The 20,015-nt window shown below is 40.7% G+C and overlaps 1 long non-coding RNA gene across 1 annotated transcript in view; it reads right to left on the bottom strand.

Moving 5' to 3' along the window:
- LOC137154121 (uncharacterized) overlaps nt 1-7,109 on the bottom strand; it is a 41,646-nt gene extending 34,537 nt beyond the window's left edge. The window contains exon 1 of the long non-coding RNA XR_010920083.1: nt 7,051-7,109. This is a non-coding gene — a long non-coding RNA (uncharacterized lncRNA). The remainder of the gene's footprint in view (nt 1-7,050) is intronic.
- Between the last annotated feature and the right edge of the window lie 12,906 nt (nt 7,110-20,015).

Below are 20,015 nucleotides of genomic sequence, written 5' to 3'. Positions count from 1 at the left end.
GACAGCCCTAGGGATTGAAGCTCTTTACACAGAACAGGTGTTGCTCTGGCACAAGCACTGCAAGTTTCCTCCTACCACATCTGCAATCTGCCTGAAGGGACCATATTTAATAGTGAGATGGCAGGTCGGTCCCCAGTCCTATTCAGGGCTCAGGTTCTCTGCGTAGGCTGCCAGCAAATGCATGAATTGTGAGAGCTGTTGCCACAATTATAATAGGTAAATATCTATCCATTTTTGAATTGACTGCTTGACCCAATGTAGAGACTCCGAAGGAGGCATTAGGCTCCCATACACATTTTTGAAGAGCGCTAGTGTCTTTGAATGTTGGTTGTCTGAAATCATAAAACAAAACAGTTTTAGAAAGCTTAACAGAAACTAAAACAAATCATAAAGGAAACCATCATTGTACTGTATATGCTTTATTGGCTCTGAATTGAAGTCACAAGAGCAAAGAAATTCGATACACAGATGCAGATATGATCATCAAAGGGGGAGAAATTGCCCATTTGGCCTTTATATGATGTATAAAGAAGGCTGAAACATTGTTTTTTCCCCATTAGAAGAGCAGGGTCATTCTTCTTGCTATTTACATTGGAAATTTAGGGCCACTCTTTCAAGGGAGTTCATCACCCAAAGGCTCCCTTGGGAAAATAGGAGCTGCTGCATGCTGGAAACCTGACCACTTTGTTTAAGTGCCTAACTGAGAGCTGAGCTGCTTTGAAATCTAGTCCGACTTGAGAGTGCTGGGCTTTTAAATCCTCTATACCCTAATTTTCCTGTCCCCATTCTGCTATTAATTATGGGTCAATTCTGATTTCAATGGAGAATAATCACAGAGTGAAGATGGCAGAACTGGGCCCTCAATAATTCCAAATTTAGATCCTCATGCAAATATTCTGAATTTGGCTAGTCAGATTGCTCTGTTTTTTGCACAGTAAATTGGTGGGATATTTTGCTTTTCCTTGTAGTATCACCTGTATCTCTGAATATGAAATTCACCCCAGTGTGGAAGTGTTTATGCAAGGTAATGAGGATACAAGTGGAGACCCCACCTAGTGAGGCCTCTTCAACTTCTATCTTCATAGCCAGGTTCCAGGCCTGCTCTGAATAACTTAGTATAAATCACACCGTCGTGGGCAGGCCAGAGGGGAGCAGATTCAATTTCTGAATACCTCATGTGAGACTAAGGAGGGGCTGTGGCTGTTATTCCAACTGGAAGAAAAGCTCTAAAGGAGATGTGATGCAGCAATGTGCCCTGGCTGCAGGTTAGAAGTGAGATGCCTTCAATTCCCACAGGCACTGTTTCATCCAAAGGGTTTGGAAAACTGCATAAGGGAATAAGAAACAGGCTCGCAAAGAGAGGCAAAAGTGATCAACATAATAGACAGCATCTACCTGATGTCAAGGGATCCCTGGGAGGAAATTCCCCCATCTTCTTGGTCGGCAGGGATACAAGGCATTTGAACATTAGAGCTGGTTGGAAAAATTCCAACAAACTCTCTTTCATCAGAATTTCGTAATTCATTGAGACTATTCAATCTTGATGAATTTCCATCAAACCCTTCCTGTTTTCATGCTTGCTTGCTTGCCTGCCCATCTCCTCCATAGCCTGCCTGGTGGGGTCCTGAGGAACCCAGACGTCCAGGGTCCATGGCTCTGGGGCAGCCCACCAGGTGAACTGCCTCAAAGTCGAAGTCCACCAGACTTCCAAACTCGCTGGCCAAGTCCCCAGGCTTCCTGTCTCCTGGGAATTGGCCAGCTCAGAGAGCCCTGGCTCCCAAGGTCCTAGCTCCTAAGCAACTCACAAGGAGGGTTGTGGTAGAGACAATTCTCTCACACTCTTAGTTCCCCTTCAGCCCGATTGGGAGCAAAAACAATGCCCAAAACCTCAAGTTTTCATGGAACTGAAATCCAGTTTCCCAGCCTGTTCTTCTGAATATAAGATATCATTTACAGTTCGACTTTATTGATTTACTGAGAACAAAAAAAATCATCCAATGAAATTTTGAAATTCATTACAGCTTAGACTCTCAATCCAGGCCAGTAAACTTCACACAGTGGAACTGGCAGATTTGTTACAAATCAGTAATCTGATGAGATAGAATATGTACTGTACTATACAAATTCCTTATAGGGTTTGACAAGTCCATTACATCTTTGATGTCTTTAACCTTGAAGAAGTTTATTGTACTGAACTTACTGTGAAGAAAGTATTCAGTAATAATTACTTGGTTAAAGACTGGCTTCTATAACACTGCTACAGAATGTCATAGCATTCTGACAACTTTCGCATAACAGTACCATCCCCCAACTCACCCAACTAAAAGCGGGGGACCAGGTCATATTAAATGAGTCAGCTCTAACCTTATCCCTAAATTACACAGAACACTTTTTAAAGGTTTAAAAGAGTTTAGTTATTTTTGCCCTCATTGTTCTCCATTTTTGCAGGCCTCTATGATTTGTGTTTTTGATAGAGTCTGGAAATGAAATTTCAAATACCACAACACAGGATATATTGGCTGCTTCAGATTGGCACAGAGAGTTCCCAGAAATCTCTTGAGAAAATATTTTATGATGCTCTCATCCCAGCTTTGTAGAGCAAAGTGGTTTGGATTGTTCCCATGTGGTCCAGGGAAGCATCAGCTCTTTTGTAAACCTTCCATCTCACCAACCCTGAATTAACTAAAGAGTGGAGAGCTTCTCATTATGTAGATATGCTGAAGAGTCAAGGTAATGAGCATCACGCGCTCTTTTCTACAGTTGTTCTCTATGAGGAACTCCCAATAGCTAAATGAGTGGAGCAGCTGCACTCTGTGTCTGTACCTAGCACAATGGGGCCCTGATCTTGATTGACCCGTAGGCACTACAATAATAAATATAATGAACACTAATAATAAAATAATAATAGACCCCTGAGTTGGGGGTAAGGGGCATGGAGAGTCATAAAAATTTTCTCAGCACACCACAGTGATTTTTTATTAATTTGATTATGAGGGGACTGTGTTGGGAGTGCTATTGAAAAGTGAGGTATCTGCATAAATGTAGATAATTTAAAGTGTGCCATCTACTGGCATGTAAGAATATGTAGCATTTTTCAAAAATTAGTATGTTCAGTATAATTGTTATGCATTGCAAATAGTAGTAGAAGCTAGCTTTTGTAATGATAGGTTTGTGAAGTGAGGGAGAGAGCTCTCCTGACCTACGCTTTGTGTGTGTTTTGCCATGATAATGCTGGCTTCACACATGGATCTATGTTTATCTTACTGTCTTCAAAATATCGAAACTGAGGAATCCCACACTAGACTCCGCTCATCCCCACCTTCTGACAGGCACAGCAACAGACCTTCCACTGACAGCAGACCTTCCTTCTGACAGGCACAGCAACAGAACCTTCACATTACTTGTTGGTTCTGTCTTGCGAGGTAGGAGGATTTGTGGCCTACTACTCCCATCTAGAGTCTCTGGTGGATGGCTAGCCTATCCAGTTTGGTATCTTCTGAGTGCCTATGGCAGGGATGGACAACTGGTGGACCACCAGATCATTTTACTTGGCCCACCACAACCCTGCTAGGGGCAGGGGATCCAGTGGCCTCAAGGTCAGAAAGGGAGTGGGGTCCTGGCTGTGCCCAGACACAGGTGTGCCAAATGGGCTGAAGTGGGGAGATAGGCCCAGCCCTGTGGGAAAGGCCTGCTTCTGTAGGGTGAGTGCAGGGCAGCCTTGCATTCCAATCAGGGCCTCCCACCTTCTGGGGGCAGGGCAGAACCCCCCATGGCACACCCTGTGGGGGAAAGACTTGACCCCTCCCCTCCACCAGTGTCACATCCCTGTGGCCAAGGCTTTTTAGTGGATTTTATGGTCCTCTACTACCTTAAAGTTGCCCATCCTTGGCCTATGGTATCTCTAACTCCTCATTCCCACATCAGATAAATACAGAAATATATTAGTATAAATAAATAGGTATGTAAATAAATCACAATAGCTTCTTCTAATCCTACCGAGCATAAAAGTAGACTCCTCCTATCCACCATCCTGAATAAATACCCAGTGACTTCAGTCACATACTGAAACCTAATCAACCAGTTTCAAACTTGAAAATACATCACAAAAAGCTGCACTGACGTTTTCTCTTACAGATGGCATTCAACTTCAGTGAAAGTTTTACTAATGCAAAACATTCTGCAGGAAATGTCTTATGTGAGGAGATGCAATGAAACTAAAAAGGGCAAATTCCGAGTGTGCTTAATCTCAAGTATTTGTACAGCGCTGCTTAATCCTTTGATGCTTCTATTGTGCCTCCCATTTAAAGATCTCAAAGCTCTGTATGAATATTGATTAAACTTGCTACCTTTTGAGGCAGAAAATTATTATCATCCCCATTTTACAAATGGTGAAATTTGAGTAACACAGACAGTAAGAGCCAGATTAGACCCCTTACTCTCATTGAAGTCAATCTGTTTAGGTGATTTTGAAAATCCCATTAGGCACCCAAATGCCTTTGAAAATCAGGCCCTGAGCAACTTTCCCAAGACAGAGGCAGAGCTTAGAATAGCTCAGAGACTTTCTGATTCCCAGTCCTATGCTTGAACTACTGAATTATGCTTCTTGATTTTTCCCCTGTCCTTCCCAAACTTGAAATGGCTTTTGCATCATTTCACCCATTTTTTTTAGACCTTGATTTAAATTAAAAAAACAACCAGAAAAAATATCCACCACAAAACTCCCCTACATGCAAATACTGCATCTGACTATACATCAAGATACAGAACCTGGTCTTTAGTGTTATTTGAACATGCAACGTGCGCTTTAATTTACTTCAGATTGCACCACTGCAGCATTCAGCTTTCAGTTAAATCAGAGCCAACGGCAAACTTCTGGCGCAGCACCTACAGGGCTTGGATCTCTTAAACCTTAAATAATTTAACTGACAATGCTGAAGAAATTATTAGTGAAAGGATAAAGGAGAACAATGAAATATGAAACAAACAGCTGCATTCAAACTTCAAAGTTTTAAGTAGCAACGTATCTCCCAAATTTCTAGGAACACTTCATGACAAAGGCCTTCCTGATGATTTGACTGGAATCCAATTATCCTAATTTTAAATGTGTATCCCAATAAACCACTGATGCTGGACATAACAGAATATGGGAAATACAAATTAATCACAATTCTTTATCAAAGCCTAGTCAAGAAATTTCTAATCACTTCTGACACAAATGAGAGTCCTGTATGAAGCCAGAATAAAATTATACGTTTAACTTGATTATAAGTAAACTGTTTTGTAGAGCAAGATTAGTGGTCCAGTCCCTCCCCCAGTCAAGTCAATGGGGAATTTTGTCACTGACTGGGATGGGAGCAGGATCAGGATTAGGCACTTGGTCAGATCTCCAACCCAAAATCCGTATTTTCAAAGCACATGGTAAAAACCAGGAGCAACAGTCCTGTTCTATGTGAGCAGCCCCTTGAGCACACGTTGAATCCTCATGGACTTCCCTTGGGTTCTGCTGCACAGAGTCAACAGAAGGCTTGGAGCTCAGCTCAGTATGTGCTTCCAACATGGAGCTGGTCAGGAATTTTTCAGCAAAAGAGGATTCAGTTGGAAAATACCAGTTTGTTGAAGCCAAAATGTTTGTCAGAAACGTTCCAGGATTAACAACCTTATGATTAAACCAATGAGGTTTTGACAAGTTTGATTCCTGTCAGTCCACCTGGAGGGTTGCTGAGCTCCCCAGGCTGTCCGCTACTCCAGGACAGCCATGCTATGCAGACTGTGCTGGGGCCAGGCATCCTAGGCTTCCAGGCACTCTGCCGTACACCAATAATTCTAAATTTTGGACCCGCTCTGTTCCAGTGGTAGTGGGAACAGAGACAGATATATCAAGGCTAAATTACCCATGTTCCAGCCAAACATGAACTGCATTTTTCAGCAAGCTGCATAGCTAATTCCCTGCCTTTTGCACAGAGTCCCCTAGGAAAAGTTTGGACACAAAGTCTGAATATTTCAAGCTGTCTAGGGTAGTTGGACACCCAGTTCCCATTGATTGAGCAGCCCAGAGCCCTAGGCAGCTTTGAAAAATCACTGCCAGATACCTTCCTTATCAATGTTGTTTTTCTCCAGCTAGCAAACACGCACTGATTATTTTAAAAAGATATACCAAAATCAACACACTTGCTGCCCCAGGGGACAGTGCCTTGTCTCTGTGGGTAAAGGGCTATCTGTAGTTTGGCCTTCCCCTCCCATTGCACAGGGAAGGGCTATAACAGTGGCAGCCTGGGGGACAGAGAGGTGAAGAATGACTTTTGGGAAGTTGGACTGCACACCCAAGGTAAAATCCTGGCCCTATTGATATCAATGGGCCATTGTCATCAATGGAGCCAGGATTTCACTCCAAAGACCATCATGGGGCTGAACTTCAAATTGAGGAGCTCTCTAATTATATGAGCTTTTGTAGCCACCTGCAGACAGGTTAAGAGCAGACAAAATAGCTGTGTTCAACATATCTAGGGTTCCTCTTGACAAATAACTAGATAAACTTGATTCCTTTCCCCCTCTCCTGAAATCAAGAAAACTAAACATACTCTTCATGTTCTCTTAACAGGCAGAAATTCCCCACTCATAAGCACTCATACTGTGCAAACAAGATCTTCATTAGGGCAACAGGAATACAGTCAAACATGGGAAACCTAGCAACACAATATACATGCACATAAAGAATAAAATATTCCCCTCCCTTGACTAGCTTTGGCCTAATTCCCTTCCCACTTACTAGTGAGACCATCCCATGGGTAATGGCCTGTTGGCTACACCAAACATCCTCACCCACAGTTTGGAACAGTGAGTAGTAATAGTCTAAGTATCTTTTAGCAGAGTAGGCTCATCCCAAGAGAGCTGCTTGCCTGATCTAGCCTTCTAATCCCATTTAACAACTCAGTTTTTTAAAGTTGGTAGATTACTGCTATCCTCTGTGCCATCACTTGCAACAAAATCCACAAATTACACAACCTCTTAGCACAAAAGTTCCATAGAAAGGAAACCAAAACCATTCCAAACCTTTCAGTAGAATCCAGTCTGCTTGGAAATGAACTTTTTATTCCAAGATAAGAACCCCATTCTCTGCTCAGGGCACTGTGCGAGCCCACTAACCCCAAAATCCAAGTTCATGTAGAGTTATGGTGACTCTAGAGGAACTGTGGGTAGGTAGTCTATGCAAATGAAGCTCTCTATGGCAGCATTTTCCTCTTTTCACTAGTAGAGGGTGTAGAGAGCTTATTCTATGGATCTTTTGGACATAGGACTTGTATTTTATTTCCCTGTTTTAAATATGAATCACTTGAAGAAGAGACCTTGCTGACTGCAGCTGTTCCTTTCTGTTCCAAGAGATCTACCAGAAAATACCTGCCTTTCATTTACTTCTGGCTAAATACAGAGTTAGCCTGGCCTCTTGGAGGTAAAGTGGGATGATTCCTAAGGATCATCCTCCAATCCTTTCTCCCCTTCTCATTTTTAAATAGCTCATTTGAAACAAAAGAGGTGTGGATGCTTATGCTTATTTTCTGCCACAAACAGTTCCTCTGCTACAGGAGCTCAACTCCACACAAAATTGGCAGCATTTGACAATTTTTTCAGGGGACAATTCACCACATAAACAGGTGATCTAGGGAAAATAGGATCCCATCTGCTGATGGGTTCTGCATGTACCTGGTGAATGTTGTCTTTCCCTGTGATTATTTAACTATAACATCTAGAGTAGTCAACAGGATTAAATACCACGGGTGTGAACATTAGTCATCCCATTGTTTTTCTCCAAGTTTTCAGAGATATGGGACATCGACCCAGGAAATGCAATAAGGGTCCATGAAATTTGATCTTACTGTCTGTCCCTTTAAGAGACTAAGGCATGCCACTTTGCAGATTAAATCTAGGGTGAAAAAAGAAGTTTACAATAAATGTCTGAGTACAGCCCTAACTTAAATGGCAGTAAAGTCACTTGGCTATCTTGCTTTAGCCAAATCCTCACTGCAAATCTTGCCTGGGAACTCCTTTTGCTGAACATGCAAAAAGGGATGGAAACAGCCCAGTCTGGCTGCTCAACTCTGAAGTATGGAAAAGAACATTTTCCATCTCTGTTTATGCATGAGAATGTGCTTTATTTTCTGCTGTGGATCTTCTTACGATCATTCATGCCTTTGTCGCTGGAGACTTCACCATTGTCACGCTCTCTCCATAGGGCTGCACATTGCATTGGAGGCTCAAGCTTGTGCAGAATGCAGCCATCCACTTATCAAGTGGTGAGTCCCAGAGGAAGCACATAGCACAAGTATTTCAAGAGCTGCATTGGCTCCTGGTATGTTTTCAGGTGCTTGGTTTAACCAAAGGCGGCCTAGTTTGGGGACCCGGTTAGCTAGGAAACCATCTCTTTCCCTGTGCAGTGCTGCCTCGATTAAAATCAGCAAAGGCACTTTGCTCGTACTTAGGACAATGTTTAGAAAGTGCAACTACCTATTTTTCCATTTCCCCCCATTTCTCATAACTTTCAACAGCTCCCATAAAGACGTCAGTGTTGCTCAATGAAAATGGGCCCATAGGCTTAGTTTTACTCGGAAGGAGTTGTTTCATTAACTCACACCGCTCGTAAGGAATTGTTTAGTTAACTCACTATATATATTGTAAGTATAAGTGGTGTAATTACTGCCATTGTAATTTCTGTGCCAGGTGTCATGTAAGTTTTAAGTAAGAGGATATGTGCCTTTGGATCATTAAATTCCATGAGATAAATAGCTGTAGTTCACAATGCTTATTCATTACTGGAACTTCTATAAAGTCCTCTATGGCAGAAGAAAATGCCTGAAGAAATATATCAATCACATATGGGCCAAAACTAGAACCTACAATCAAATTTCAGGGAAAGTAGGACCAGAGTATTCAGATTCATTGAATCTGCTTTTAACCTCTCATTTCTTTGGTTTGAGAACTGGAAGGGGCCTGCTTCCCTGTAGCATGCAGGAGGTCATAGGACTGGATCCACATTGCCTCTTAGCACTGAGGTATTGGTTCACCACTGACTCAAAGGAAAGAGTGCCACCTACTGAGTCAGTTGCACAACTACCTTCAATAGCATGGTTTTCCTCAGTGGTCTCCAGTCAAAAACTGACCGAGTCTGATGCTGCTTAACATAGAAGTAATAAAACTGCTGTTCAAGAGTAGCATGGCCCATGCTGCAGAATATATAAATAAAAATGAATGCACAAATGCTGCATGTTAATTTTATCTAAAGTAAAATATGCCACATTGTACATGCGGGTTTGAGCAATAATACCTTCCTCCAAAGTACACCTGAAGGCTACTTTTGATATTACCACATAACAAGGGATTTCGGGGGGTAGCTATTGGAATTTGTAGACAGTATTTCTTTCTTTTATGCTCTGTTATGTTCAACCCACATTGCTACGTCTCTATCCATTGAAGTTCGATCTAGCTAAAAAATAATCAACACATACTTTGCAGTCACTCTGTATACAAAGATCCATATTTCTGTGGAGATTTAAAAATCTATGTACAGCCTGTGGGTGGTTCTATGATCTCTTAACTCACATTAGTCAATTTATTCTGAGCTAACTATTTGCAGTTTTTACAAATACAATTTCAAGGTAAAATTATTGTCATGATATTTGGAATGTGGGTTTTCCTTTCCATAAGCAGTAGACACATGTCATACTTGATTTGTAGTACTACAGGAAGCAACCCATGCATCACATTTTCTGTTATATACAGTTTGCTTAGTATTGTATAATGATAAAATTACAGTTACAATTAAACAAGCAAAACACACCTCTAACTGGACCATCATAATCTGAAATGGGAACAATATTAACCATCATATTAAAAGGAGAGAGTAACGTGTAAAAAGAAAGGTGGATATGATGAAGATTCAAGAAATATATTTACTAGTACTTACAGAAGCTAATCAAATACCACCCATCTTTTTGGTACAATAATGACGTTATATTAAAAGCTGATAGCAGGCCAATTCAAGCAGATCTGGAGCCTCTTGATAAGCCATTGGACTAGCAGCCCCACCCACAACAAGGCTGAAGATTCTGCATTCAGTATTATACTATCCCTCCCTAGCCTGTCCCAGATTCTTGTGTTGTGTCATCTGGGGGAGGAGCAGAGGAAAGGGTTATTTTTACAAAAAGGAAGGGAGGAAGGGAATCTTTGCCCAAAAAGCTACTAGCCAGAGGAAGATATGAAAGAAGGTGGAAGATGGGCTATTCAGACCTAAAGAAGAGTTCAAACATCCTGCCATCCCCAGCTGATGGGTAAGGCAGGGTGCTTTGCAGCAGGATTATTTCCTAGGCTCCTTCTTTGGGTGGTAGGGGGATGAGATGGCTTCATATTTAATATAAAGGTTAGTAGGTGTCTGATAACTTTGACACTCATCCCTTCTAGCTGCTGAAAGGGAGATGAACTTTCTGTCACTTCTCCCTCCTTCACAGCTTTCTGGTTGCTGCAAGTGTGGTAGGTCTCCATTATCCTTGTCTTCCCCCATCATCCCAAATGATGCAAGAATAGGAGAGGAAAAGTTCTCTGGCATCCTCTCTCCTGGCCTCACAGTTTTTGTGTGGTCTTGTCACCTCTTCACAGGATTAATTGTACCTACTATATCTGCTGACAATAACTTTACCAAGCACCACCTGCACAAAATGGATAGTTTTTCACAGTTTCATTGCTGACCACAAGGCTTCCAGTAGCGTTAGTGAAACTGACCAAAGTCTTGTTAAGTTCATTCTGCAGGGGCTTGTTTATGCTGCTTACTTTGATCAGAAGCAGAGGCACAGGAACCTGTCTGAAAAGTTGGACAAAATTACATCAGTTCACTCTCTTCACATTCGAAAGATTTAACCTTTAATGATAAGGGCTAGAAACATCATATTAAAAAAAAAAATCCTAATATCTTTAGAAATGCATGGTGTAGGCCCTCCACACTCACTACTTGAGAAAGGTCCATTCATCACTTGAGAAGGATTTATTTCCAGTTCTGAGACATTCCAATAAGTGCAAAGGTGAGCTCCTGCAGTCTCCCAAACCTGGAGTGTACTGAGAGAATCTAATGGGTTTATTTACAGGAAAAATTAGTTGTTTTAAACTGCGAACAAAATCATCCTTATGTCATACATTCAGAGCACTTAGGGATTGGGACTGACTTCTTGAATCTTCTATGTTGATCAAATAGCTTGTAGAGGTATGGCCATTACAGCAGCCCACATATTTTGAAATGTTTTCCCATATATATTCAGCCCCCTTTGATGACAGCTATTATTTCCTTTCCATCAGTTCAGGATACCCTGTGAGGAAGTGGGGAAGGAAGAGAAGGGTAGATCTGCAGAGGCAATATATTTAGAAGACTCCAGGTACAGGTGAGTAGCCCTCCTCCCTCAAGAGGTGCCTCCTCAGATCCCCACTCTCAGGAGTTACAACACCTTGGAGGAGCGTCGTGGGTGTTCGTTTAAATCAAGGTGAAAGACTGCTCTCCTGAAACGGGCAAGGTTTTCACTAGGATAGATCAAGCAAAAATCAGTATGCATTTGGGCAAAGTTTAAATTGAAGCTGAAGAAGTAGAAGTTATTCTCTCTGTTGGAAGACAGAGGTTTAAAGTTCTCAAATCTAAGTTGGTATTAGATAGCTTTTGATCTCTCTCACATTAACATTGACCGGGATTTCAGAGGATGGTACAGTGTCTTCAGTACAAATGGAAAGGTCAAGTAACAAACATATCTCTAAAGGACTTTAAAACTAACCCTTTCCCTGAATAGCAAGACATAATGGAAGCTGTAGGAATGAAACCAAAACTACAGTTAAGGTCTCATATCTGGCATATATTGTTTAATTTAAGGATACAATGAGAATGGACCGGATTGAGAAAGGAATATGTTGTTCTGAAGATTTATATACAGCACAACAGATTGTTTCCTCTCCAGAATTACAGGAAGACAAAGGACTGTACAAATCAGTGTCTTGGCAAGACCTCTAAATACCATATTGGCTAGAAAATGTTGGGCCTGTCATTATGCTAAGATAATGAATTCACATACATATTATGAGAAATTAGATTCCAAACTTCATCAGCACTCTCATTTGTATGTTTTTGATCCAGAGGAAATAAAAGCTTTCACCACAGCTTCTGGGAATCAGACTTGGGAGAGAAAAATCTATATAGCAGTTTAAAGACTAGGATCTAAGGGGAAAAAAATTCCCCCTCCCCAACTATTCCCCGGTTACATATACTCATTTAAAGTTGCAAGAATTTATCATACTACATGGACTAGTTTATACTGGACTCCATAGTATTCATTTGATTAATGTTAGACAATTATTACTGATGCATTTATATTTATAAATAAAGGTTAGGTATAGTGGGACTGATGGTAAGTTTTGGGAAAGTGATAAAACATTACTTTGGTATCTAGGATGTTTTTGTTGGTCTTACATTCACACATTGGGAAAAATCTTAGTACTGCAGAATATTTCCAGGCCCCACAATATTTGCTTCAGATCACTAATATGTGACAAAAGGGTCTTTTTGAGCCATGGGAAAAATTATGTGGCACTGAAACACTGGAATAGAAAGAGGATGTCTTATTCACTTGCATAGGGGAACACATTGGGCCAGATCTTCAGCTGGGGAAATCCACAGAGTTCCACTGAAATCAGTGTCCTTGAAGCAAGTAATTCAAGTTAGTGCGAAACTTTTTGAAGACTTAGAGCCTAAGACTACCTTACTTCAAGTAATTACTCCACTGACTTCAATGGAACTAGCTACCTAACATGAGCAGGATTTGGCCTGGATCTTTGTAATTGATTTACGTACAAGTAAGCGCTACTGCAAATTTATTAAACACCTAAATAACATGTGTTAATAGAGATGGTTGGGGTTTTTGTTGTTTTTGGTAGGATTCAGGTACATTATGGCTCACTTTTTTGCATACACACTTTTCAGTTAATGTTTGTGCTTTAGAAAGTTGACATTTTAAAAAATGCAAACATTTACACTTTATCCTGTTCCTCTGAAATAAAGTTTTCTTCTTGAATGATTCGTATCTTTTTCTCTAAAAATATTAGACATATACGATTTTCTTCAGAAATCCACAGCTACATTGATTCAGAAGCTTTATATTTTGTATTTCAGGAACAGATTCTGGTTTGTTGGTCACACTAAATTACTAGTAAAATAAATAGTGGTTACTGCTTATGTAGAGATTTTCATCCAAAGATTCAAGTAATGATGGCTGTATTATGATGGCACAAGTCTTCAAAACCACTACCATCAATCCCCTCTGCTCATCTCCAATTTGAACTTGTAGGCCTCACTTATACGTTGTTGCTATCCTTTGTACTAGGGTTGCTACTAAAGAAGCACAGGTGGGTACTTCCTGATTGACTTACAGTCAAATGAAGCATATCAATAATATTGAAGGGTCACATTCAAAATATAATTTGTTTTTTGGACATGGCTTGCTGATCAACTTGTGGGGGTAAATAGATTTTCCACACAGCAGGAAACCATGCAGGAGCTAAAACAAAACCAAAACTATTTTTGGTGGCAGAAAGACATCTAGGGCCCAATTTAAATTGCTAATCAATTCACATTGATGACCACTTATGTAACATAAGTAGTTATGCTGAATTCAGTGGAACCTCTCTTGTAAGTGCTCACCAGTGTAAGGGTTGGAGCTCATGATTTTTATTTTTCTCCAGTAGGTATAAAAAGAGAGCTTGTCTACAGAACATTCACTTCATGCAGGAAAGTATTAAGTTCATATACAGTATGTCACCATATGTTTCTGTCCCATCTCCCCCCATATATTATTTTATGGTATAATTTTTTTAAAATTTAAAAATATTTCATGTTAGCCTTTCATGAAGGTCATGCCAGATGAGGATTTAGTTGCTGGATCTAAAGTAATAAATTTAAATCTACTGCATTATTTTCTTTGAATAGGGCTTTGTGCATGAGTCTCTCAGATCTACAAAACAAAAACAAATATCCCCAGTTCCCAGTAAATCAGGCAAAGTGAGTCAGAAGAGTGGTTCATGTAGGTCAGCCTATCCAGCTTCAGTTTGGATGGCCACTGGGAGCTCACTGAGATCACAAAAGCAGTTGCCTCCTTTAAGAGGAATTGACATTTGCAGAGGTTTGTAATCAGTATATGTATAAACATCTCTTTTGTGGCCCAATGCAATGTCTATCTAAGTCAATGGAAAGATCAGGCCCCTCATTCCAAAATAATTTGAAAAGGTTAAAAAATTACTTGTCATAAATGATCAAAAATGGTTAATAGTATATAAAATAATACATATACACGTATACACACACATATATATAACTCCCAAACAATGCTATATGCTTCTAGCTATAGTTGGGACAAACATATTTTCCTCATAAGCATAACTAAATTATCAACATGCCATTTTCCAGATTTGTTCAGTGTACAAAGCCCAACACTTGCTTCGTGTATGGAACAAGGTGGGAAATGTTTACCCTATTATAAAATGGGTGATTCTGCATGCTTTGCTAAAGCAGGTGGAATGTGTTTTAAGTGCATGTCTTATCACGTTAATATCTTGATTACCTTCTGGAAGTGTGATTTTAAATGAGTATGTTAGAAGTAGCTGGAGAATCCTGATAAGAAAATAAATCTACAGCTAGAGATTTATAATGGATGGCATCATCCACATGTGATTGTGATGGAGTACACTTGTCCCGCAATGGTTCACCAAGTCTTAACTTGGCCCTGTTGGGCATGCTCTGGTTGTAGACCAGTATAAAGGGAAGCATTTCATCTCAGCTGGGGCTGACTGCTGAAGATGCAGACTGTCTGCTTCAACTAGGGAGATGCTGATCCTGATCCTCTTGGCCACAGAAGCTGGAAGCCTTGAGACCCCACTGGACATCTGGATTGCGAGGGATGCCCCAGCCTGGCCAGAGCTATCGGAAACCATCTCAGCCGGGGAAATCCAAGATGCCAGGGATGCACAGCCGGCCATTGAGGGGACAGGATTAGGAAAGAGCCCAGGGATGCTAGCTGCAGAACAAAGCGGCATCAGTGTTTTGTGGCTGGATCCCTGCTAACCCAGTGATGGAACAGCCCAGGTGGTGGCTTGACTCTTCCCCCCCTCTCCCCTTGCAGCCCTGAGGCCAAGGGCGACCATATTTACTCTAGCCCTTAGGCATTACAGCCCTGATGAGAAGGTCAACCATATTGACTGTAGCCACTTGGCCACATAGCCCTGATGAGAAGGGCAGCCATCTTGCTCTTGAGCATTGTGCCACACACCCCAAGAGAGAGAGGTCTACCTGATTAATTGCACCCTTACATTGCAACCCCTGTGTCTGAAGGGGACAAGAGACCCTGCCATGGGGTTCTAGTGACCCTTACCCTGCCCCAAAAAAGGGATAGGGTACACTTGTGACAGTGTTAATTTTTCAAGAGATCATTTTTCAAGAGACACTACAATTATGTAAATCCAAATGTATAATGTATTTCTAAAGAATAGTGCTCTAGCAATAAGAAAACAATGCATGTGAAATTTATAAAAGTAAAGCTAAAGGAGAAATGTAATTTTGAAATGGCATTTACACATATTGGAGCTTACTTCCAAAATGAATTTAAGAAAAGTAGAAATAATTTTTTTTATTGTATCACTGTTATTCTCAACATCTAGACTTACCTATTAGAGCTGGAGTGGAAACCAAATAAAAACACCACATTCTATCACACTTATCGCTTTCTTAATTGGACTGGTAGAATTCAGATGCACACACGATATTGGTCGGAACAATAGCCATAGGTAACAATATGCTCTTTTTTTAAGTTCTAATTTCTAGCTTTCAATGGTAATTCCTTGGAGACTGAATTTCTAAAGCTGCTGCTAGTTTCAGACTTCTATTAAGCATAAGGGGTGGACTGATATTGCACTAGGCTTTAAAGGGAAAATGTCTTTTTAAAGGGACCAAAAAATCTTGCAGCCACCAGGGCCTGATTCTTCTTGATGTTACACGAATGTGACACCACTGATTTTAATGAACTATGTCTGCATTACACCAGTGTGCGCTGAAGAAGAATAACGGCCTACATTTATATTATGGGACATTTAAGCTGTAAGGCAGCATAGTCTATTGGACTGGAAATGGGCTCTTTTCCTAGTTCTGCCCCAACCCTAAGTGTGACATTAGGCAAGGTCGTTTAACTTGTCTGTACTTTTGTTCCCTCCCCCCCCCACACACTCTTTCTCATTTGTAAGCTCTCTGTGGCAGGAATTGTCTCTATGTATTTGTACAGTGCCTAACACAATGGTGTCTAGCTGTGAAAAATACAAGTAACACTCTTTCAAAGAATTGTACTAAGCTAATTATTTTGTTCTGATCTATTTTGCTTATAGTACCTCATATTTACATTTCTATAAAGTTAGTCATATGAATTATAGTCTTACAATAAAATACCCCAGATTTATAACTGTAGGAACCACTGGTTCAGAAATAGCGTATTCAGGCCCACCGACTGGAGGAAGAGGGAAGGAAATTGCCCAGGGGCCTGGGCAAATGGGAGGATAGATATGCATCCTCCTCTCTTCCACACACACTCCTTCCCACGAGGCCCCCACCGCTCACGCTCTCCGCCCCTCCCCCTGAACTGAGCTTATTTATTATGCGCCATGCAGGTTCCCAGGCAGCTGAGGAGGCAGTATCTGCTACTTAGCTTCCCAGGTTCATCAGTAATCTCCCGGGAGAGTCCAAGGGACACGGGAAGCTGAGTAGCAGATACCGTCACTTCAGCCGCCCGGAAACCCGTATGGCACATAATAAATAACTAAAAACTTCTGGCGGGAGCCCATTCAGACCTCAGCCGTCCCTTTCTAGTGGGGCCATTGACTGTTCTGCTCTGTGGCCTGGAATTGCTGTCGGTGGGCCTGAGCATATTGATCATACCGTATTGTAAATATAATGCTACACAGAGTGCAGATCAATAGGCTGCTGTGTATGCTACTCAACTACCGAGTGCAATTGAATTATTATTTTTAGCTCTGAATAACTCCAGGAATTTGATTTAATTCCCTTAAAGTGAGAAGTTTTTAGGAAACAATCCTGTTAGGAACTGCTACCCACTCCAACAAAGAGCAATACCCAGCATTCCACACACACCGTTACTGTCCATATACCTGAAGCGTACCTGAAGCTCCCCGGGCCCTCCCACAATCTCTTTTGCTCAGATGTCCTACCTGACATTAGATTCCTGGGTGCTGTTCTGAGCCAGCAAACATTGTCTCTTTCATTTCTCTATGCTTCCCCCTTTCGACTTATTCTAGAACTACTTTCCTTCCCTTCGTCAGGATCCTAGTTCTGAGGTTCACTCTGCACTTTCAGATTCAGTCATAAATGGATTTTGGTTCCTTGGTGAACAAAAGGATACGTCAAACATATTCATTTGAATGGTCAACTACTTAGCTCTCTGTCTTTGGCTATGTCCCCACTATCCTGACTTTGCAGTTAGTACCAACAAGTACAAGTCTAGAGAGGTAGACAAAGTTTACAGTGGCTATGTTATCCACTGGCTTGAGCATTGATCTTTGAGCCAGGAGTCTATTCTCAACTTTGCCACTGACATGCTGTGTGGTACTGGTTACTTTACTTCTCATTGCCTTTGTTTCCCTCTTCTCAGACCCTTTGTCCATCTTACCTATGTAGCTCTGCAGTGCAGGAACAATCTCTTACTATGTTTGTATACAGTGCCTCGCACAGCGATTGCAGTAGCGTCCCTTTAAGAACTACAGTTGCACAAATAGTTATAATATTGACATTCTTCTGATCAAATTCCCAAGCAAGCTGTGTGTGTTAAAAAAATAAGCTGACGGTGGACCTCCCTGCCCAGGACATAGGGAGAAATGTAGCTGCCACTGGGGTTCAATTTCCTTCTGAGAGAGAATTAATAAATTAGGGCCCAGTGGTGATGATTAAGCCATCCTCTCTCCTGTCCACAAACCCTTGTGGGGACCCCAGATACCAGGAGAATGAGGAGGGCCTGGGATTAATGTACCTCTGGACCATGTAAATTCCTACTAAGACTAGCTGAGCATATGGAGGTCTAAGAAAACCACTAGTTGGTATCGGGGAGGACATTGTGAGGAGGGAGACCATTGAAAATCTTGTTGAATATGTTTTAATCATTTTTGGCCAATCAGACATTATTAGAAATATCTCCATTCATCTTTCTATCACTGGAGATATAACTACAAAATTCCCATTAACTTTCATGGTGCAAAAGTAGGCCTTTTCTTAATAGGAATGAAAGCACAAGGTTATTCAGATATTTAATATGCTATACAATGGCAAAAATAAAGGAACTAATCACAGTTTTAGAAACCTCTTCTTCTACTTCCATCCTTCCTTTAACATTAGAAACAGGCTGATTGAAGGAAATGGATGTTCTGGATCTTCTAGAGATGCCAATTTTTTAAATTGGATTTCAGGTAGTTTTGTAATCAAGATTGTGGGTTTTTTTGTTTTTCGTTTAAAGCTATGCTCTAGTTCAAAAGGAATTATTTTGGGGAAGCCCTCTGGCTGGCCTGTGTTATGCAGGAGGTCAGATTAGATAATTCCAAGGCCAGAAGGGATTGGAGTTGTGGTTTATAAATCTCATCATGGAATATTTTACATTGTGGTGGTAGAAGCAGAGCAGGTGTGTCTTGCTGACTTGGCAATTTATATTCTAGACCCAAGATGATTGCAGACAAGATAACATCAATACACAGGGCCAACATTAAATAATAAAACATACAACAAGCAAATCTCCCGCCTTCCCTCCTCCCAAAAACAAACAAAAGTGGAAAAGTTTAATAAGCAAAGATACACTGCTTTGTTATCATATTTGATGGCATATTTCCATGCCAAGCCTTGTGACACACCACACAGTGGGTTCTTGGCTTCCAGGAAGTCTTTAGAAAGCTGCAGGTTCTAATTTATGTGCTAGCCAATTCTTTTTTGAACTAAGATGCTTAACAAGTAGTGAAGCTTTGGGGTAACAATTGTTACAAAAGCAAATTTTGTAGCTTTTTATAGTTTTTTTCCCCCCAAAAAAAATCATAATTAAAAAGATGAGATCCCACATTCATTCTCAAATTTCTTTGTAAGAAATAAACATGTAGGGCCAGTTAGATCCTCAACTCCACCCAAGAAGCGTTCAGCATGAACAAAGGGGATGCAAAAGTGTCTTTAAGCCACCATCATTTCTGCCTGAAGTTGCTTTTATTTGTGGTAGCTGACAATATGCCCAATGGGCTATAACAGGATCTGGAGATTGTTGCATTATAGAAATGACCCAGCCACATGCTTCTTCCATGCTAGCCTCAAGGAAGAGAGATGGGTAAGGAACTGCAGTGGCCGCCCTACTCCACCCTGTACAGGAAAATCTTTCAGTGGCCAGGTAAGCCACATTTAGAACAACTTTGCACTAGCATAGATTTGCCCACAGGCAGTGATTCCCAGCAATGTTTTATTAAGCTGGGTCTTTCTAATTCTACCCCCTTCCCCAAGTAGTTTTGCAGGCACACAGAGAATAACTTCACATGAGCTGGTTAGATCATGTTTGATGCTAGGTTTTCTAAGATCAAAATCTTAATTAAATACTTAAAAAATCCAAGTCTATAGATCTAAAAATGTAGACACACAAAGAAGCATTAGGTCCCAAATTCAACAACAGAAAGAAAATAATATGTTGCTTTCTTCTATAATGCAGAAGAGTTTTTATTTTTCTTAAATGTAGCCTCAAGTATACATATCTTCTATTTTTCTAAACACTCATTTCTAATGCTTGAATTTCATTTCCAGAGTCCTAACTTCAATTATTGCTGCTTTAATCTTCTGCAGCTTCACATATTATCAGGGATAGAGAATAATAAATGTAAATGTAACATTTAGGCCATCAGTAATTTATCCTGAGAGAGTAGTTCAAAGGGAACAT

This window comes from Emydura macquarii, unplaced genomic scaffold (assembly GCF_026122565.2).
Source record: "Emydura macquarii macquarii isolate MOO-44397 ecotype Brisbane River unplaced genomic scaffold, CSIRO-AGI_Emac_v2 contig_1253, whole genome shotgun sequence".
In the NCBI taxonomy this organism is placed as follows: domain Eukaryota; kingdom Metazoa; phylum Chordata; order Testudines; family Chelidae; genus Emydura; species Emydura macquarii.
Note: the sequence above shows the minus strand (reverse complement) of the source record. Positions and strands in the feature narration are given on the sequence as shown.